We start from the raw sequence: 22,591 nt of genomic DNA, 5'->3' as shown, positions 1-22,591 counted from the left end.
TAGCTAACTCTGTGGCAGCAGGTGTAAATGCATTAACACATTTCTTACTGGGCTCAAATCCAAGTATATGTAATAGTTTTAAATAAGCAGTGATAATGGAATGCAATCATTCTTTATACTATATTCATTGTGTGTTAGTGTGTGTGTTACCTTAGAGGAGCGTGTTTAAGTGATATTGTGAGGAGGTAACCACAGCATTGAAAAGCCATTCACCATTGCTTGGCATTGGTGTACTATGCCAAACTCCATGCAAACACAGAGGCCAAAATGTGAAGGGCTCCTTTACTTTTTTTGTTACTTATGTCTGTTGTGTGTGATTCTATTTTTTGGCCAGATTAAAGATGTTAAAATAGGGTGGATAGGAAAGTGGTGAAATGGGGGTAGGCAGGGGGAAAGAACAAAGAGAAAGCAAATAGGAATGTGCAGGAGGGAGGGGGGAAAGAACCATAGCTATCCATTTCTTCAACAGTGTAAAATAAAAATATGTACAGAATATTAGCTGAATTTGGACTGTCACCTCCACAAAGAGATGTGACAACAAAGCAATCATGTTGTATAGCCAATTGAACCAAATCAAGTGTGTTAAGAAGACATTGTGTGCAAAGTGGAGAGCTATGTATGGAACAATATCTATATTTTTTGTGAGACAGGTGCCCTTTTTTTACTTTAGTAAGAGATGAAAGCTGGATAAGAAACATTGGTATTTTTGGGTCAGGTAAGTGGGGTAGGTGAAGAAGCAGATGCAAGCAAACAGGACAAACAAGACAAGACACAGGCATGGTGAAGGACACAAAAGGTGGGGGGATACCATGATTGGGGTTAGGGAGGAGACAACACAAGCCCATGCCCATCAAAGATGGTGACATTGACAATCTAGTCCTCACCAGCAGGACTGGAGTGCTTGACATCTCCTCCTCCTATGGATCATAAAGGAGAGCAGCCTCTCCATCTGGCATATCTGTGCACCAATGTTGCTGTGCATGACCGTACACACCAACCCTGGCATCTCCTCATGGGTGATAAAATCCCCACCACTGCCAGTACTCCTGGAGTTTACCACAGCACCAACTGCCAGAGTAGTGTTATCTGAGGGTGTAGTTAGGGCAGGAGCAGCAGAGGCAGTACTGCCAGGTTAGGTCCCAGATATGCTGGACATCAGTACCAGAGCTGGTGGAGCGGAGGCAGGCTGAGCCACTAGGCTTGGCCTAATTTTCTGTGATGTAAAGCGTTTAGTGATTTGTTAGTGATGGATGACATGACAACATTTTGATGACACATAATGGAAAAAAAAGAGATAAGGGTTGGGGTGAGAGAAAAAAAAGAGATACAATTAGTACCATCATATGTGACATACAATGCATTATCACAATAATACAACTATTTTATCTGAAGTTTTACATTTAATTATACTTTCTAACAGCTACAAACTGTAATTATGGATTGCTCAAGGTAATCCTTGCCATGTGCAGATATTACACATATGCTTGATCCAGTTATACAGATTAAAGTTAACAGCAGGGCATTTACTCCACTTGTGTAGAATTTAATGCTGTAATATTATTAAAGGATTGCAGTATTTCATACTTGTTACTTGTGGCATTTGAACCCACAATGTCTGACTACAGTCTTACACTTGACTTCTAAAGTTGGTTTGTGCTACAGACTGTTGCATGCATATTTGCTTTAACATTTAGGAAATGCATCCTTATTTTGCCACTACAGTATAGAAAATAAAAAATACTTCTCTTGTGTTGCACACATACCACTTGTTTCCCCTAGTCTCTCTAGATGTTCAGCATGGACCTGCCTATTTGCAATGATTTCTGAATTAGCTGTGAAAAGAAAAGAAGGCAACAGAAGAGCATTATGCATACCAGTCTTGCTTATATTTAGCTTTCTATCTATTACAAATTAGTTTTATTAGCATACTTACACAACTATGGGATGTTGCTAGTTCTGAACTCATCCAGCCACTGGTTGAGTGTATCCCTTCTGTGCCTTGTCCTGCAGTGCATGGAATGACAGTTGCACTGGATACAGCCTTGGCCTGACTATTCCAAGTCTCAGACTCGTAGTGGATGCTAGTATCATCTCCCTGCAGAAGCCTTTGGCTGTGGCACTTTACCAGAAGTCAAATAAAGATTCTGGACTTCTGAACACCCCACCTCTGTGGACATAATTGGGCACCTTCCCCTCTAACACTAGACATGTCTAACCAGAAAAGACTGCAATAGCAAATAATAATTTCCCACCCAATGCATGTTATCTGGTTTCCTGGTAGTGTGCAAACCTGATCAATGATGCCAACCACATTTGCATGATGTTAAGTGGAGAGCAACAGTGCCAAATAGAGAGGAAAGCAGTTTTGGAAACTGGAAGGTTAATCTGACACTTAACATTACTTTGAGGGGTTTGTGCTGCTGCAACTGTTAGGTGATTTGACTTTGCATTAATGCACTGGGGCCATAAATTTCATAACCTGACACATATTTTAGTTTGACTTTATACACTGATAACATTGATTATTACAGTGTGGGATTCAAAACTATGCATAAGAGACAAAACATTTTCTTCCACAGTGGTGATTTTCCATCTTTGCCACAGAAGAAGTGCTTCTCAAACATAGTCATGAATTATTTATAAATACAGATGATAGATTGAGGTGTTAACCATGTATGCGTGTGTGACCTGACAAGGTCCTTTTTTTATATTCATCTGTGTATGTGTCTTATTGAAGGCCATCCAAGTCCAGATAGCAGAATTATACATACAGAAACATAGTAAACTGTATTCTCTCATTCATACATCTGCACCTTCAAAACACAGTAAGGGTGTCTTATCCATCATACATATAATTCATATGAGCTGCACTGTTATGTATAGTTATTGTATTTATAATTATGTATAAATTATTATAAGTGATATTTAATACAATGTTAAATAGAGCAACAGTAAAAATGTCTGGAGTTTCCTGTATTAGAACCCAGAACCATGTGTATAGTAGCCCTACACTTACACCTATTGCCACAAGTATATTGAAATAACACTTGGATATTTTCCTGTTCACTATAAATTGAACTGTCACAACAGTAAAACATATTGCACTTCCTGTATTAGAACCCAGGACCATCTGTATTACAGCCCTATACTTACACCTGCTGCCACAGGAATAGTTAACTAGTGGTTGGATATTTCCTTTTGTGTGTTAACTGCCATGCAACACTCCTTAACATGTTTGTGCGGTGCCCAACACACTTAATACAATATATCCAGTTTGGAATTTTTGACTGTCTGCTTCTTCTCTGCTGGTGTTCTAGGACTGCAGGTGTTGGGGAAGCTTGCTAATCACCATGCAACATCAGAAAGCAGTCTTGCATGATGGAAAGCCAAAAATGCAACACTGTATCCTTTTTGACATTTAGAATATCTATGTCCTGCCTACAGGTGTTTTGTCTGCTTCCTGTGTGGGCCTCTAGTTGAGGTTTGTGAGATGGTAAGCATTGTGTAAACAAGATAAGCAAAGCTTAACTTGCTTTAGCCTTGTGATCAGTGTTTATTAGGTTTCATCCTTCAAAGATAACATCCTTCAAAGGTGGGACTTGAACCCTGTTGTCCTAATAGTATATGCTGTGTGGATCAATGTGTTTAGCAGATATGCTACACACACAAGGGATTCACTGGTGTAGTTGATGTATTGTCATCATAGAAGTACTTTACATGACATTTATTGTGTTTCTCAATTTCCCTGTTTACTCTAAGCTACACACCACACAAGTGCTGGCATAAAAAAAAAAGAAAATCAGAAATAAAGAAGAATAGAAATCTATTAAGTAAACAACACTACAGAATTTATGTTGGTACACGTGAAATATTTTTACACATGTCTGGACTTGAACTCTCACTCCAATGAACCTTCAAAACACAATAAGTGTGCCATATCCCTCTTATCCACAGAAACAGCTTTGCAGCAGAGAATGAAAATCATTGTGCATACAGGCAACTGCAACATCATCCACAGTATTAATAAAGCATATGACAGTTGTACACTTCTGAGTTGTTTGTATTTGTATTAATTTCAGATGTACTGCAATGAGTGATTACACAATCATTTATGACTATTGTTTGCAGAAATGCAGCTCTGTCTTATCTCTCTGTGTACGTTGGTCATTCTTCTCTTATCTGACCAGTAATCTGAGACATGCAGTCATAAGGCATTTTGTATATTTGTCCTTAAAATATTTAAGGATATTAAATGACAGCAATATACAGTTGTTAACAAATGCAAGGGAGGTTGGATGTTACTGAACAGAAACTATGAAATGTGTGCAGCTAACTTACATTTAAAACCTTGATACAATTACTTTACTTTTGCACTTTGTAAGTCTAACCTGGCTGACACACCCACTGGAGATAAGGGAGTCTGTATTGCTGTTGTGTTTTTCTTCTCCCTACCAGTAATCATTCACAGTTGCAATCCATTAGCAACAAACACTGATGAAGTGCCTGTACTATGTTTACATCTGCTACATGCAGCCAATAATTTGTGATTCAGCAATTCTAATGAGTTCACACCTCACCCCCACATGTATCTAGGTACCAGAAACATGACTTCAGCAGCCCAAACACATGCTCTATGATATTTCTGGTTACAGTGAGTGCCTCATTATGGCATTCTTCATTGGGTGTGTATGCATTTCTGACAGGGGTCATCAGCCACAGTTCCAGTACATAACCTGCATCCCTTAGTAAATAACCCTGTGGGATTTCACCCCAATTGAAATCTGATACATTTGGGAGTTGTACCAGATATGTGAGTCATTGTAACTGCTTGGGTTGCAAGTGCACACATTCAAGATAATTCCCTTAGCATTACACACAATTTTACAGTTAATAAAGTGGAAGCCCTTTCTATTTATGTAAACCCTTCCCTGTTCCCCGGGTGGTACTTTCACTTCTGAATGTGTACAATCTATGACATCCAGTACTTCAGGGTAGTGTGCTACGGGGTAGAACTTCTGCATATTTGTGGCCCTATCCTCATGTATATGGGGAAAATATCTGTTCACTGGCATGTTGGAGCATAGCATTCAGGAACTGATGGAGGATCCTGGATGCTGATGCCTGTGACTCCTCCAGCATTTCCCATGTTGGCCTCTGAAAGGTTCCTGTAGCTAAAATTCTAAGTGCCACACATACCTTTATTTTCACTGGTACTGGTTCCCCTGTTTGCCTTGGTCTGAGCTGAGCGTAACAGAGGTTGCAAAGTTCCTGTAGTGTGTCTCTATCTACCCTGTAGCACTCTACATTTTCCACCTCAAGTAGATTGTGATAAGTAAAATGGGGTTTGAAAACTCATCTCCTTCTTGGCCATGGTCTATTAGCAGCAGCATCAGAATAGACTTCAGGCTGTTGCACATACACATGAATTAAAGCAACAGCAGCCTCTAACATTCTTTTTGTACAGACACCTTTTGTTGCTGTATTCCAGTAGGTTTTGGAATTTTCAGGGAAAATCAGCACTGAGTCTACATGTTTGCTTTATAGCTTCAATAACTCCTCCAGCTTGGATTGGTTGATTAGCATACAACTCAGCTGATTATGCTGTAATTAGCATACCACAGTGTTTACCATGAATGTGTGGCTCTATACCTAGTGTACAGCCACATACTGAATAGAAAACAGGGCGCCAATGTGACATTCCCACTGGCGGCTGGTGACTTCAAATTAAAGGAGGGCTGCAGGAGATAGCTGAATGGGTGGGGCCAATGGGAAGGAGTGTGACCAACTAGAAAGGGGTGGAGCTATGTTCAAAACCACAACAACTGGAACTTTAAATACGCTGCCCTGGGTGCCAAACAGTCATTATGAGAGTCCAATCAAAACAAAATGAAGTGTAGAAGAAAAAAATATTTCAATGCATTGGCTACATGACAACTAACTTAATATCCAGATGGAAACAGGTTGTGAGGCATGAAAAAATAAATTACTTTTTAAATACATTATTGGAATGCCAGTCAAAATCAAGTATAAAAAAACAAGCAGCACTCAACTCAAACCACTACTCCTTGCACTGCAGTACTAATTATAATTTATATTCAGCTTTATAAAATTATCAAGTAACATGCTGAAAGTAGCAATCTCTGTGATACCCCCACTTGTAAAAATGTTTCTTATCCAAAAAAGACCTGCTGCCTGACACAACTATCTACTTGTTTCATGGGGAAGACATGATCAAAGTAAAAAATGAACAGCAAACAAGAAACAAGCTCAAGATAAATTGCTTAAAGGATTCCTGCACAAGTTATGGACCACACATGATAGATTGGCATTCTGTTTAGTTTATGGGTAAGCCTGCAAAGATGACTGCAAGTCTCCAACAAAAGATGACTGCAAGTCTCCAATAAATGTAATGAGCTTCTGAAAATACTGTAATCCTGTCCTTTTATTACAAATACTGTCATATGCATTTCAATACCCAAGGCTTATGCATTATCTAGTTATGTAAATATTCTCTGCATGGCAACAATGAAAAGGCTTTCAATGCTGGTAATTCTTTAACAGTATGCTTATTAAAGCTTACTTGCATCTTACAATCTCCAACAAGCTTACCTGACAGTCATTAAATCATTGCTACTTAAACAGAGCAACAGGCACTGTGACAGCATGCATTTCCTGAATAATAAGAAGCATAAATCAACAGTATAAAAATATGACAGAAAACCAGAACATTCTGCAAAATCAAGGACAGATGAAAAGCCATGGTCGTACTTGTGGTCTACCTTGGATGGGAGAATACTCTGCACACTTACACTGCATAACTGCTCCTTGCCTTCCTTGGACACATTCAGAGCCACTACAATGGGGAGTGGGGTGCAACAAGTATGCCACAATTTGAAATGTCTCTGGCTGACAGTGATGGCTCTGACACTCATACCTCTCAACTTCAGAGCAAGAAATCTGGATAAAGCCATACATAAAACTAGAAGTTGGACACAGGCCCAAAAATAAGGACAATTTTTAAATATTGCTCTTATTAACTTAGATAATAGAACAGTAATAGGTCTTGCATTAGTACGAATTTTCTGAAGGGTATGAAATCTGAAACTCAAATGTCTGCCATTATTTTCTAACTTCAGTCTTTAATGATTTGCCATTAATTTGCCAGAAAACCACAATTTTATGAAAAGCAGACCAAAAATGTGATGCAAAAATATAAAGTTGCCACACAATACAGCTGGAAACCTGTCAAAAAAGGGACACCTTTTTAATATTAACACTGTTAACTTGAGCAGCTAACAAAATAAGAGCATCTACATGCATTTCTGAAATAAAAGTAATCTATAACTCTGATCATTATAGTTATATATAATTGTAAACCATCCAAGTTTTCTTCCAAAATTGCCATTTTGAGGAGGGATTATTAGGGAAGAGCAACATTTTGAGCCAAAATTGGGGACAATTGAGAGGTTTGGATATTCCTAATTCTACAAAGTGATTTGCACATACCTCTCAACCTCTTAATGCAGGAAATCTGGACAAGGCCAAATATATTGGGGGAACATACAAACACTACTAAAAATCGCTCTTGTATAAACTTAAGACAGTTGATAGAATAACAGGTCTTGCATTAGCATGCATTTTTCTGAAGGTTATGACGTCTGAAACTCAATGTCTGTGATTTAGTGACTTCATTCCTAAATGATTTGCTAAAAAAATACAAATGTTATGAGGAGAAACCAAAAATAAGAAGCAAATATCTATTCATTCTGCAAAAATATGGACAACTGAGAGGTATAGTTCAACCGGGGCTGTCTGAGTTTGCTACCCTCCCCCCCCTCACAAAATCATGGTCGAATGGAGCCTCCCCCCTGCAGCCATTCCAATGTCCCATTCCTTGGTTATTTTGCCCCATTTACCATAAACACTGTAATGTGCATACTGCTTTACTTCTGCAATGATTTAGATTTCATTTGAAGGTTTTATTTTGCATTTTACAGCATAAACCCTAATAGATATCTGTTAAACAAAGCAATGCAGTCTAACAATGAAAATAGACTTAGCATTAAAACTTCTCTGCCCTTGAAACTCACATGCATTGAAACAGCATTGAAACCCACATACAAAGAAAATACATTTTGCCAGTGGCAGATAAAGATTAACTGGGCTGTTTTCAAAATCATAGGCCCCTTGAACATGAAACATACACATGCTCTTTGATACACCTTCCTGACTGTATTACATTATATTCCTTGTACAATACAGTACAGTTGTTAGAGGGCATTTTAAATTTATTGTTTTGAACATTTTTCCAGTAAACAATGGAACAAAATGCATGCACCAATGACAAAACTGCCCACTTCAGAACATTTCCATCATAAAAAGTCTACTCAATCTTCTATAGTCCACCAGTATCAGTAAATATGCACAATCTCTGAAGTAGTAAAATCCACGTTAAAGAAATCTGTAACTAATGAAGAGGTTGCTGCTAGCAAACAACTTTATATGTCATTGTTTCATCTACAAATAAAGTTCCTGTTGCCCTTGAAGAATGAATTGCCTATGTTGCATGCATTAAAAAAATGATAAGCTAGTGATACCACAATAGGGAATGGATAGCAAACTGACAACAGGTTTATAGTTACTAGGTATCTTTGCCAAAAAGGACTGTAGCATCCAACCCCTTTACAACACAGTACAGTGTCAGCAATGCATCTATCTGCTGTGGGAGTAGAACCCACAGCCTTCTGCATCAAAAGCAAGTACACTGCCTGTTGTGCTATTAACAATGGAAGCAGACTTGGCATAAGCAGCACTAAACTTTTGTTCCCCTGCAGCTCTCAGCTCCTTGTAAAATCTACTCAACACTCAGCTGTATCTCTGAACTTTGCAGCACAAGAAATCTGGAAAAAGCCAAAATTTATTGGGGGGGACACAAAAGGCCAAAAACCAGGGACACATTTTAAACATTGCTTGTATAATGTTGGAAAGTTGCTAGAATAAAATTAAAACTTCTCTGCCCTTGAAACTCACATGCATTGAAACAGCATTGAATAAAATTAAAACTTTTCACTGCCACGTCTTGAACCCAGGGGACCCTGTGCAAAACAGTCAGAGAAACATACCATTATGCCAAATCAGCTGAAACAGAGGAAGACAAACTTAAATGGCTACCATTTAGTGAATTCAGTTCTCACCATAGCTGTCAATCACTTAGCAAAAAACACCTGAAAAAAGGCCAATAATGTGGGAATACAGCTGCCAAACATATTCAGTGAATACAGTTCTCACCATAGCTCTCAACCTTAGCGCAAAATACCTGGACGAGGCCAATAATGGGGAAATACAGTCCCAAAAGTATGGGCAAATTTCAAATATCCATGTTATAAACTTAGACAATTGATAGAATAAAAGGTATTGTTTTACCATGTACTTTCTGCAGAATATGAAGTCTGAAATTCAAATGCCTGTTATTTTTAAACATTTGTTAACCAGGAAACTAGTCTGACTTGGAACAAAACAAAGCCAGTTTTCAGCAGAGCAGGGAGAAACACTCCAGACACATCTTTGTAAGGGATGGGAGGACATGCAGAGTGCAGACTCCACACAGAAGGCACCTCGGCCAAGAATCAAACCAGAGAACCTGTAGCTGTCAGGCAACAATGCTACCAGTGCACCACTGCACTGCAAACCTTTGCAAGGAAAAATGAAGACACAGAAATCACAGATTTTATGAGGAACAGAACAAATATGAGGCAAAAATCTGCAATTTTTTACAAATAGTGGTGGATAGGGAATTCAGGTCCTTGCCACCTGCATCCAAGGTACAGGGTTCAAGCCTATCTCTACCCACCACTATGTGTCAACTGGGGCATTTTACACAGACACACACACACACACACACACACACACACACACACACACACCACACACCACACACACGGTCAGGAAGCAGCAAACCTCCACACCACACATGGTCCGGAAGCAGCAAATCTCCACACCACACACACACACACACACACACAGTCCGGAAGCAGCAAATCTCCACACCACACACACACACACACACACACACACACACACACACACACACACACACATGGTCCGGAAGCAGCAAATCTCCACACCACACACACATGGTCCGGAAGCAGCAAACCTCCACACCACACACACACACACACACACACACACACACACACACACACACACACATGGTCCTGAAGCAGCAAATCTCCACACCACACACACACACACACACACACACACACACACACACACACACAAGGTCCAGAAGCAGCAAACCTCCACACCACACACACACACACACACACACACACACACACACACACACACACACATAGTCCGGAAGCAGCAAACCTCCACACCACACACACACACACACACACACACACACACACACACACACACACACACAAGGTCCAGAAGCAGCAAACCTCCACACCACACACACACACACACACACACACACACACACACACACACACACACACACACACACAAGGTCTGGAAGCAGCAAACCTCCACACCACACACACACACACACACACACACACACACACACACACGGTCTGGAAGCAGAAAATCTCCACACCACACACACACACACACACACACACACACGCGCGCGCGCACACACACACAAGGTCCAGAAGCAGCAAACCTCCACACCACACACATAGTCCGGAAGCAGCAAACCTCCACACCACACACACACACACACACACACACACACACACACACACACACACACAAGGTCCGGAAGCAGCAAACCTCCACACACACACACACACACACACACACACACACACACACACAAGGTCCGGAAGCAGCAAACCTCCACACCACACACACAAGGTCCGGAAGCAGTAAAGGTCCAACTCCATTGTCTCGAAGCAGCAAACCCGCGCTCGACTTAACGCTTCCCTGCAAGAGCTTAGAACTCAACTTACCTCTCTCCTGATTGGTCCTGAGCTCGAATCCCTGCTCACCTCTCTCCTGATTGGTCCTGTCTGCAGATCAAGCAGTCCGGAGCTCTTCTGTTCTGTGCGGTCATCTACCGCACAGATTCCTGGGCATCTGGGGCAGAAAATACCTTCTCTGTATCTGGACTGCAGATTCAGGCAGTCAGAGTTCGCACAGATTCCTGGGCATCTTCGGGGCAGTCTGAGTGTTTCTGTGCATGCGCGGCAGTTCCGGTACTCCTTAAAAAAAATATATATTTTTTAATTTTGTGTTTCACACTTTTTATTTCTTTTATTTCTAAGTGGGAGGGCAGCAATCCTGCAGTCCGATAGCATGAGCCACACCTGAGTATTTCCAGATGCAAACCACTCTGCATCAAGCACAGTTTCCCTTAAGAGCACACAGGGAACACAGTCAGCCAGGGGTCTGGATTTCTTTATATCTATCTCCCTCCAGGGTCCCAATAAGGCTCACTATTAGCACACTTATAGGGTAAAGTCTTCAGCTAATTGTCCAAGCCAAGTTCTTCAGCATCCACTCTCTAAAACCAGTGCTTCATGTCCCTGCTGCAAGTAGCTGAAACACACACACTGTGAAATCTGATTTTCATACACACACACCTGGGAAAGGTTGGTACAGATTTACCCACTGTGCCCTCTTCTGCCCAGACTATAAGGTAATTAGCACTGCCACCAGACACTACAAAGCCAGCTAACCAAGGCTGTTGCAAGGGTACCAAATTATACTGAGTGAAATTAATATTAATACAAATGGTAATGTTGAAAAAACTGTGGTGGTGGTGCTGTGGTAGCATTGTCACTTCACAGTAAGACATTGTCCTGTGCGATTCTCAGCTAGAGTGTCTTCTGTGTGGAGACATGCGTGAATGGGCATACCTTCGTTGAAGGTTGTCCGTCAGGGCTGGCAACTCGGCACGTAAAAAACTACTGCCAATCATTAGCAGACTGGAGTTTTGCTGTGGCGACCCCTAACCGGGAAAAGCTGAGAGACACAACAACAACAACAAATGGTAATGTTGACCAAACAACCAGACTTCAGGAGTGGCCACAGTGTCACCAATAGATATAAGTACTCTTAAAGGATAAAACATTCTCTATAGGACCAGCCACAATGAAAAGTTTAAATATACTTAATAATAAATAATAAAACAACATGAACATCTGAAACATCTATTTGCAGTAAACACCAGAGTTTCAGTCACAGGAAATATTAAAAATAACACAGCTGGAAAGATTCACACAGTTACAGAAAAACATTACTTAACTATTCTCACTATATTTTCCTGACTGATCTAGAGAGTTACTGTTCCTACTTATTTAATAGAGCAAGGCAAGATGAAGTAGGTAAGGGATTCTTCTATGTCAGGTTCCAAGAAACAGGCTGCCCTGAGACTTTTTGTCTCACTTACTATTAAACCATTATTTCTGTACAGAATGACATCACATACATCTGGTCATCTGACTTCTGGTTCCCTTGCAAGCCCCCCAATTTTAGAAACGTCTAGTATTTAGCACCTACATGTCAGTAATACACACACAAGAGCATTGCTCCGATGTGGTGCAGCTTCTGGAAGTCATAAAACAATTACAAACTTCTACTCCTCCTACAGAGAATAACAAGCCATGCTTCTTACAGACATTGCATCCCTGGCTTCATTAAAAACTGTGAGATAACATATTTATGGCCTAGGCTCAGTAATTTAATTTCTTACTTTTTTTTCCCAAAGTTAGCTGGAGCTGATCTTAACCTCTTCTCTTCCAATATTCTCTGTTAACATACATATACATATATATATATATATATATATATATATATATATAATTAATTTACAATATAGTCAAGACCTATTGTTGGTACATCTTAATACAAGAAACTTTAAAGTCAAAGTCAAAGTAAACTTTATTGTCACTTAGAACTACACACGTGTAGCCTAAACGAAATTTTGCGCATCAGCTCAATTCTTGAGATTACAAAGGAAAGTGAAACAACACATGCAAGAAGAGGAATAAACATAACTAACAAATACAATACTACTCCCAACACACACAAGAAAGAGCAGAGACATTTACCAACACTCATATATGAAAAGAATACCCTCCCTTGAGTTAAATTAACTATCCTATTTAAAACATTACAACACACACTACAGATTGAAATGCCTAAGTTATTTGTCTAATATTGCACTTGAGTGAGTTAAATAATACTGAATATGGATATAATAAATAAATATTGTACTTACTTGGAATATATGTAAGTATATATTGCACAAATAAATAAAAATGTGCTTATTATGTGTCCAGACCCCTGGGACAAGTGCCTGAGTTCAGAAGTCTAATCACTGTAGAGAAGAAACTGTTACTGAATCTTGTAGTCCTGCAGTGGGTGCTGTGATATCTCCTGTCCAATGCCAGATGCTTAAACAGTCCATGTGCATGATGTATGTTGTCCTGTATTATTTTGGTGGCTTTTCAGATGCTTCTTGAAGAATAAAGATATTGTATCAATGGAAGACTGGAACTTGTTCCCTTCTCTGCAACCCTCACCATGCTTTGTAGCACCTTCCTTTCTGTAGCTGTGCAGCTTCCAAACCACACTGTGAAATTGCAGGTGAGGATGCTCTCTATTGCACCTCTGTAGAAGGTGGATAGAATATGAGGAGGAAGCTTAGCTTTTTTAGCCTTCTTAAAAAGTGGAGACATTGGTGCGCTTTCTTGACCAGTTGACTGGTGTTTTCTGACCAGGAGAGATCTTCTGATATGGGTACACCCAGAAATTTCTTATGCTTAACCCTCTCCGCATTGTCACCATTGATCCTGAGCACTGGGTGGTTTGTTCTCCTTTTCCTGAAGTCAATGATAATCTCTTTGGTCTTGCTTACATTCAGGTCAAGGTTGTTCCCCTTGTACCAACTGATTATAAATGCCACCTCCTGTCTGTATGCACCTTCATCCTTCTTTGTGATGAGCCCCATGACTGTGGTGTCATCAGCAAACTTGATGATATGGTTGGACTTGTGCTTATCATAGCAGTCGTGGGTCAAGATGGTGAATAACAGTGGGCTGAGAACACATCCCTGTGGAACCTCGGTATTAATCATGTTGCACTTTGATGTGTTCTTACCTGAATGCACCCTATGTGGTCTATCAATCAGAATGTCCAGGATCCAGTTGCAGAGATGTTTACTGATTCCTAAATGTGCCAGTTTTCCTATCAGCTGCATTGGTACCACCATATTAAATGCAGAGCTGAAGTCTATGAACAGCATCCTCATATAGTTCATAGGTTCATAGGTAGGTACTAGGCTATTGGCCCTATATGACACCATATAAGCCTAGCCAAAAAGGTACCCTGGCTTTTGCCACCCAAGACAATTATTTTCTTGTGCCCCTGTCAAGCAGAGCCACAGAAGTGATCCCTGGGGTGAATTTCCTTTTTCTCATCCAATCATCAAGATTTTTCTTGAAGAGTGCTAATGAGGAACTTTGTTTGATATAGATAGGTAGTTTGTTCCAGAGTATGGGAAGTCTCTGGGACAGGAATCTATCCCTCCAGCATGTTATGTTTATTGTGGTGACAAGATTTAGGTCCCTAGAGCATGTAGCTCAGAGGGATTTCTTTAAGTGGAGCATGTCCAACAGCTCTTGGTTTGACATAGCTTTGTATGTTAGGCAGAGATCACCTCTGAGTAGGCAATATGTGATGGAGTAAAACTGGAGCTTTTTGAGATGGTCTGCGTAGGGCATCTGTTTGAGGCCAGTAATCCTCTTTGTGAGGTATTTCTGCAGCCTTTCCAGTTGTTGTAGATGTCTTGTGAGGTACATACCAAAAGGGGCATTGTACTCTATAATGGGTCTAATGAGAAATGAATAGAGGGGAACAATGACCTCTTTTTTCCTGGATGAGAAACCTTTTGTGATGAGGTGTGCCATGCAGAAGGATTTCCTGACTACTGTGGCGATGTGATTATCAAAGGAGAGACTACTGTCCACCTGTGTCCCAAGGTCTCTTATCACACTTTCAGCGTTAAGTAGACTACTGCCTATGTGGTAGTTCATGAGTGCAGAGTTTTTACCAAAAGGGATGACAATGCACTTTTTGGCATTGAGCTTGAGGCCATGGCTTTGACACCAGGCATCTGTCTCAATGAGGCCTTTTTGTAGGATGTCCACATCATTAGGAGTTTTGAGTATGGCTCTTAGTTTGCAGTGATCTGCGAACTTTGTTAGCCAAAGACCTTCTGTGTTAGCCTGTACTTCTGAGAAGTAGATACCAAACAGGAGAGGACCCAGGACTGAACCCTGTGGTACTGCACTTGTCACTGGTCAGAAGTTGGATTTGGAGTCTGCTACTTTCACAGTGTGGGTTCTGTCAGTGATCCAGTTGGCAACCCATCTTGTGACATAGGGATTTATACCTAGTTTAGTGAGTTTATCTATAATTCCAAAGTGAGGCATGGTGTTGAAAGCCTTGGTGAGATCTAGCTGTGTGAACCACCTTACCCTCATCTACGGCTTTGGTGACCACTTCAAAGAAGTCTATCAGGTTTAGGAGACATGATCTGCCTGTTACAACCTGAACTGGGTGGGGTCCAGAGTTTGGAGATTACCAATGTCATTGTTTATAAGTTCCATGATGATATGTTCCATAGCCTTGCAGACCAGGCTCATCAGGCTAAAGGGGCAGTAGTTCCTGGGGTCCATGGTGGCTCCCCATTTGTGGAGTGGGATAACTGTCCTGTGTGCCATTCATTGGGCACAAAGCCTGAGGTGAGGCTATGATTGAACATGGTATTTAGGTGAGGTGCCAGTTTGTTCTGTAGTTCATGTAGAACACAGCCTGGGATCTTGTCAGGTCCCATGAATGCTATATTCTTGGCTTTGGAGAGTGTGTTTTTTACCTGTGCAGCTGTGATTACAGGAACTTTGTATTCTTCCAGTATAGAGATGGGCCCTTTGGGGGGAGGTAAAGTAAGCACTGAACCTATCTGCCAGGATGTTGGCAATATCAGTTGGATCTGTATATTTAATGGCATTGTGCTGTAACTCAGAGCAGATTTGAGTGTTGCCATTGAGATTCTTGACATAGCTATAGAATGCTTTGTGGTTGTCTTTAGAATCAGTGGTGATTTTGTTTTTGTAACTACCTTTGGAGGATTTTATGAGGGATCTCAGCTTTTTATTGAGGCTGACTAGGGAGTTTCTCCAATCATGGGATTTTACTCTTTTTTGCAACAGTTTCTTTCTTCTGTTGTAGAGTTTGTTTATGGCTGGGGTCCACCAGATTGGCTTCCTTTTTTTGGAGGATAGCATCTTGGTTCTGTTAGGGATTGCATGATTATTGAACTCATGTAAGTGCTTATAAAGTGCATTTGTGTAGGATTCAGCAGTCGTACCTCTATTGTCTGTCTGCATGGGTGTCGTGAAGTTTGCCACGTCTGTCTTAAGAAGCGTGAAGTTGGCTTTCGAGAAATTTTTTATGGTGGTTTCAAAAATGGGGAGTGGGGGTGGGATGATTTTGTCTAGGGTGATTAGCTTGTGGTCAGATCTGTCCAATGAGGAAATGACCTCTGGTATGGAACACCGGTTGCCCATGTTGATAATGACCAGGTCTAGGATATTGCTGCCCCTGGTGGGGGTGTGGAGGTGTGGATAAGTTGATCCAAGGCGTTGGAATTTATGAATTCCAGAAAATGATAAGCAAAATAGTTGGTTCATGAGTAGTTTTCCAAGTTAATGGTGGGGTAGTTGAAATCCATTTCCAACACAAGCATCTGTACAAATCAGTTTGATATTCAAATAACATATGATTCTTTATTAAATTCCAGCTAGCTGTGCTAGCATATGTTATACATCCACTGCCCTACTTTTCCTGGCATAACTGGCAATACCTCACATCATCGCAGCCACAATACACACAGGGTTTTAGCAGCTTGTCTAGGGTTTATTGAATATGTTGAAAATAATATATGAAAGAGAAATACTACAAGTAATATATTTTCTTTTATATGGGGTTCAACAATGAATCTTCTGAAGAGAGGATTCTTATACATGGGAAATTCAGATGGACATTTAGGATTAATAAACTCAGCTGTCTGAATGTGTATAAAGTCTTGTTTAGGATAAAAAATACAAATAAAAAGTAAGCAGTAAATTTATTAAAGCAGCATTAGAATATGTTAAAAAACTTCAAAAGAAGAGTTGCACGTTTAAATGAAGAAATAAGATGTTATAAAGAAAAAAATATTTTCTGGAAAATAAAAATTGAAATAGAAAATGAGAGGAAATTTGTTGTGTCTTTCGGCTTTTCCCAGTTAGGTGTCGCCACAGCGGAACTCCGGTCCGCTAATGATTGGCAGTAGATTTTTACGTGCCGAGTTGCCGGCCCTGATGCACAACCTTCAACAAAGGTACGCCCATTCATGCACGTCTCCACACAGAAGACTCTCTAGCTGAGAATCGAACAGGGTTTGAAAATATCATGATACAATACTATTATGTTAATCATTGGGCTGAGTTAGGGAATGAAACTAATAATGCTATATAAGTATGAAAAACATACCCCAGGATTTACTAATCTTCCATGTAAGACTAGATTAGTCTTACACGAAAGCGCCAGTCTAAGAGTATGACGGCAGCGCACCATGCATATTAATGAGGGTGTACTGCCTCAACTCTAAAACTTACACAGAGTGTAGACGAATGTAGGGGGCATGTCGGACTGCCGAACAGTCTAAAAATCCATACCCCTGCAATGACGAAACTCGAGAAATGTTGAGTTACATGAGCGGGTCCGCTCACATGTGTACATTGTAACACTACACTCCCCCATATGTTAAGCCTCGTACAAATTTAAAAATTAAAAGAAATTTATTTATTTATTTTTATTTCCGATATAGCTGCCCGTATTTGCGCTTGTTTGCGCGGGTTTGCCCATTGCTTAGCTACAGTTAGCAGCTTAGACACCGAAGAGGATAATAATAAAATATATGCAAATTAAACAAAATAGCAATAGCGTAGTAGTTAGAGCCTTCGCACAAAGCGGAGGCATTCTCGGTTCGAGTCCCACTGCAACATGTTCCTTTTTCTGTTGGAAGTCTGTATACAAAAATATTTCCTGACATTTATCATGTATAAGTTTTGTAAAAAGCCTTCAAATGTTATATGTAGTAGTGAACAAATTATATATATATATATATGAAGGTGAAATGGTTACGCATTCTGAGGCATGAGTAACTTATTTTAATCAATATAAAGCACTGCTAAGCACATTTTACCAGTATTGAGCATATTTAAATCCAATTGCTCATAGCTGAGGACCTCGTTAACAAGCGCAATGTCTTTGTGCACAGCTGTGTTCCACGCCAACCAGCGCAACTACAACGTATTTGCACATAGCTGCGCACTGCGCTAACTAGCGCAACATTGGGCAACATCAGGCAATGTCGAGCAACGTTGAGCAAAGTCGAGCAAAGTCAGCTAAACACGGCCACACCTCCTTTACTGTACCTTAACCATTCAGGTCTGGCCATTAGGAAAATAAAAAGCAGTGACAGGGCTCGAACTCAGAATACTGTGCACTATAGTCACAGTACATAACCACTAAGCCATGACAGCATTTCATAACCATGCACTTTCAACAGACACATATCTATCAAAGGAGTATTAAACATTGCCAACATCAGCTAAGCAGGTGTGCCTACAGCTGAGTTTTTTCAAAACTGGCCAATCACAAATAAGTGCGGGAAATGAGGCATATTTAAGCTCCACAGGTGGGAATACTTGCCAAAACTGCAGTCAGCATGGCTGGTGTTGGAGAAGGCACTCGATTTCGAGTGCAACACTGGGGCATTGAGGAGTCCAAAGTAATGGTTTGGCTCCTTGTCCACAATCATGAGGAAAGACTCCTGCAGGGCCAGTACCAGGGCACCCAATATAAAACGGAGACCTGGAACAGTCTTGCTCATGATCTCACCAGTGCCACTGGTGTTCCTCGGACTGGTGAGCAAGTCAGGCACCATTATTATGACCTGAAGAAACGTAAGGAGGATCAACTGGACCAGTTGATCCAAGGAATCCTATGCAATGCCTAATGCCCCAGTGCTGAGTAAGTAGCCATTGTATTAAGTAGTTAAGAATTGCTATGCTTGTCTATACTATGGATAGGTATGTCTCAATATCACTGCATTTACTTCACAGCTGCAGGTGTCTGGGCTATGAATCAGCAAGCCCATGAAGATAGGTTGCAAAGGCTGTGTCATCAGGCAGGTTAGTAATTATTCTGCATGTACTGTTATATAAAATAAATGAGAGATCCTTCAAAAAGTGTTTTAACCCAACAAATAAAGGTGTAATAATCCTTTAATAAATGTATAATTCCTGGAGTGTGTCAACGTCATTTTCTTTGATATGTTGTTGTACTGTTGCATTTTACAAATAGTACTGTTGTATTAAGCAGTGTTAACCCACACTTGGGTAGGCCCATATAACGTGGATGAAGGGAGTACCAGTAGCTTTTATGCATATTTACAGTACTCAACTGTTGGTTCATGCCCAGCATGTACAGGTTAATCTGGCACATGATTAGCTTGGTATTGTGTTCCCCAGAAACGTCAGTGTGCTGCCAGAAATGTAGGGAGCTGTTAACATAAAACTGATACTTTCACCTGAACATATCTAGATAATTATATGAAAGTAGAGCTGTCAGTGTATCATCTTAGAAGTAGTGTGTGTGAGCAACTCACAAAATATGTAGCAGTAACATCTGCATCTTGGACAGTTTGTATGTAAGATACAGCTCATGTATATAATGATCTAGCAAAATCCAATTGCACAATATAAGGACATTGGGTAGTGTAATAATACATGTAAGGGACATATAACTGCAGTTAATAGGAATGTAGTGAAAATTAGAAGGATATATCAGTTGTTAAGTGAGCTATCCTTTTCCACCCTACTGTATGTGCATACAAAATGCAATTCCACATCTCAATCAGTATGTCTAATCCCAAAACATTTGTTGGGACATATGTCCTATTGGTTTATAAATATTTGCATTTATTTCTATGCATGTGCCCTGTTAAAATACCACAGTATTGGTGGCTTGTTGCCATCAATTCAACCTGCATGCTGTTGTAATGTCCACTGTTGTTCTATATATACATGTGTTATGCTTGCTTTTCAACTGCTGAAAATCTGGTGTGTTAGGTTAATGGGAATACTTTTGTACCTTTCCATGCTGTTATAACTAATTGGGAATGCTGTTGACTGTTACTAACCCATATCTTTATTAAACCCTCCAAAAAATAGTTCATATGGGAAGGCCGGTCCCAGTGGACACACCTGTCCCACCTCAGCTGGCCATGGCATCTGGCACCAGCAGGTCCGGTGCCCAGCCTGGGACCTCATCCTCCGTTGGCCTTGTGCCACCTTCGGGTGGAAGCATTGCAGGGGATGGGGCTTGGCCCCCCGTGCAAGCGTGGGCGGAAGAAGGCCACCTATCACCCTTCGAACTGTCTGGGCTGTGGTGTGTAGAGGGATTGAACGTTCTGTTGCAGAACCTCTACGCCAGCTTGAGGCACAAGTGGCGCAACTCCTGGGTCAGCCTGCCCCTCCTACACAGCCCCCAGTACAGCCACCCTCTAGGCTGTGAAGTTGCAGTGGTGACTGCTCATGGGTGGGGACCTCAGTCCCACTGTTTCCATCTGTGGGCTCATGGGCTTGCAATTTCCAAACATCCCTCCCATCAAAGGTGTTCACCCACCACGTGTCATATACCGCCCCTGTATGCATCTTGTTTGTCTTGTCTGTTTACCTCCCCAACCTATCTCCCCAAATATAACTACTTCCCCTACCCCACATTCCACTCTAACCTGAAAAAAAAGGGCAATCTGCTCCCAAAAAAAAATTACGCTCCATACATAGCTGCCCATTTTGCACACATGTCCACTGGACACATAAAATGTAATTTAATTGGCATTACAACATACTTTGTTGTCCTCACCCCTCTCTCAGGGGTTGAAGGTTTCATATCTACCTCCAAATGTATTCCATATGCACAGCTGTTGCTGTTAAAGAAATGGGCAGCTATGTACCTTCCCTACACTCGTCCTGCACATCCTGAGCTACTTTCCATACTGTCTTTCCATCTTTGTGCACCTTTTTCACCACTTTCCTATCTCCCCATTTTTCTTTTCTTTCAAAGAAATGAGCGCGGGGTTAGCGGGAGTAAGCACTATTAAGCAGTAGTTAGCGGGTTTGCGCGAGTGTGCAGTTGTTTGCGCTTAGCTAAGCATTGCTAAGCATCACGCAAACCCACGCAATCCCACTTACAACTGCTTAAAAGTAACTTAGTTACTCTGTATGTGAGGGCCCTTGTTCTGCTCAGAAACAAAATAAAACACCTCTGTCAGTCTCAAACCCCGGACCTTGTACACACTACACAACATGAAGTACCACTAAGCCACAGTAGATATACAACAAGTTGGTGCTGAAATAAATATATCATGCATCAGAATGAGTGAATGTAAAGGAAAAATAGGAATGCCATACCACACAACTTGTTCTGTGGATCTTTACCAACAGTTGTTGTGGGATTACATTACATGCCTGTGATAAGGGAAGCAGCCATTCTAGCAGGAAATAATGTTACACCATCACTTTACAACCCCACACAGTATCACAGCAGGACAAACACTGGCATATCTGTTTAGGGCAGAGGCCATACCTCCCAACTGTCCCTAATTTTCAGGGATGCCCCTGATTTTGACACATATTTTAGCTCTGTCCATCTGAATCTCTCCTAAAACTGCTGACTTTGGGCAGAAAGGTGGTGAATTACACTTAATGAATAATGACAATAATTAAGAGTTAGACACTTCTTTTACTTCAGAAAAGGTGTATTAATTCATGTGCTCTGATTCTCTCAATGTTTCAACTTAATGGCACTAATATTTTAAAGGTGTCCCTGACTTTTTCTTTACTTTTTCCTGAGTCTGTTCAGATATGTACCTGAGTGTTTGAGAGGTCTGGCAGAGGCAGAAACACAGAGGCATATCAGCTTTTCTGCTGTTACACACTGTATAAATATCTTTGGAAGGAGTTTCGGAAGCATACCCTTATGTAGGAATACAACACTGAAATACAAATGGATGTAGCCATGTACTGCTAGCAACCAACTGTAACAATGCCATTTCTCTATTGCTGAAAAGACCTGTGTGGTGCACAGACAAAAAATAACAGGCTATTTTCTGGCTACCATGTGGATAGGTCCACAGTTGGGAGTTACGCAGACAGACTACTTGCCTTGATAAACTAACATGTACACAGCAACCCTGTAACTCCAGCAAGATAAAATCCACACAATAATACTTACGCTTTCTGTACTTCTACTACCCAAATGTAGAGTATACCTGTGTGTGCAGGGTCTACCAACGATGTAGGTAAGCATGCTCACAGTACTGAAATGTGTTTTGTTTTTCTGAGAAGCTTGTGCTAATGTCAACACTAAAAAAGCACAAACTGTTTAAAACTGAGTAAATGGATATTCACAGTATAGCAGTTCACAAACAATTCTTGTGCCAAAGGAATACATC

This window comes from Protopterus annectens, chromosome 1.part0, assembly GCF_019279795.1.
Source record: "Protopterus annectens isolate FY-2018-M chromosome 1.part0, PAN1.0, whole genome shotgun sequence".
NCBI lineage: Eukaryota > Metazoa > Chordata > Ceratodontiformes > Protopteridae > Protopterus > Protopterus annectens.
Note: the sequence above shows the minus strand (reverse complement) of the source record.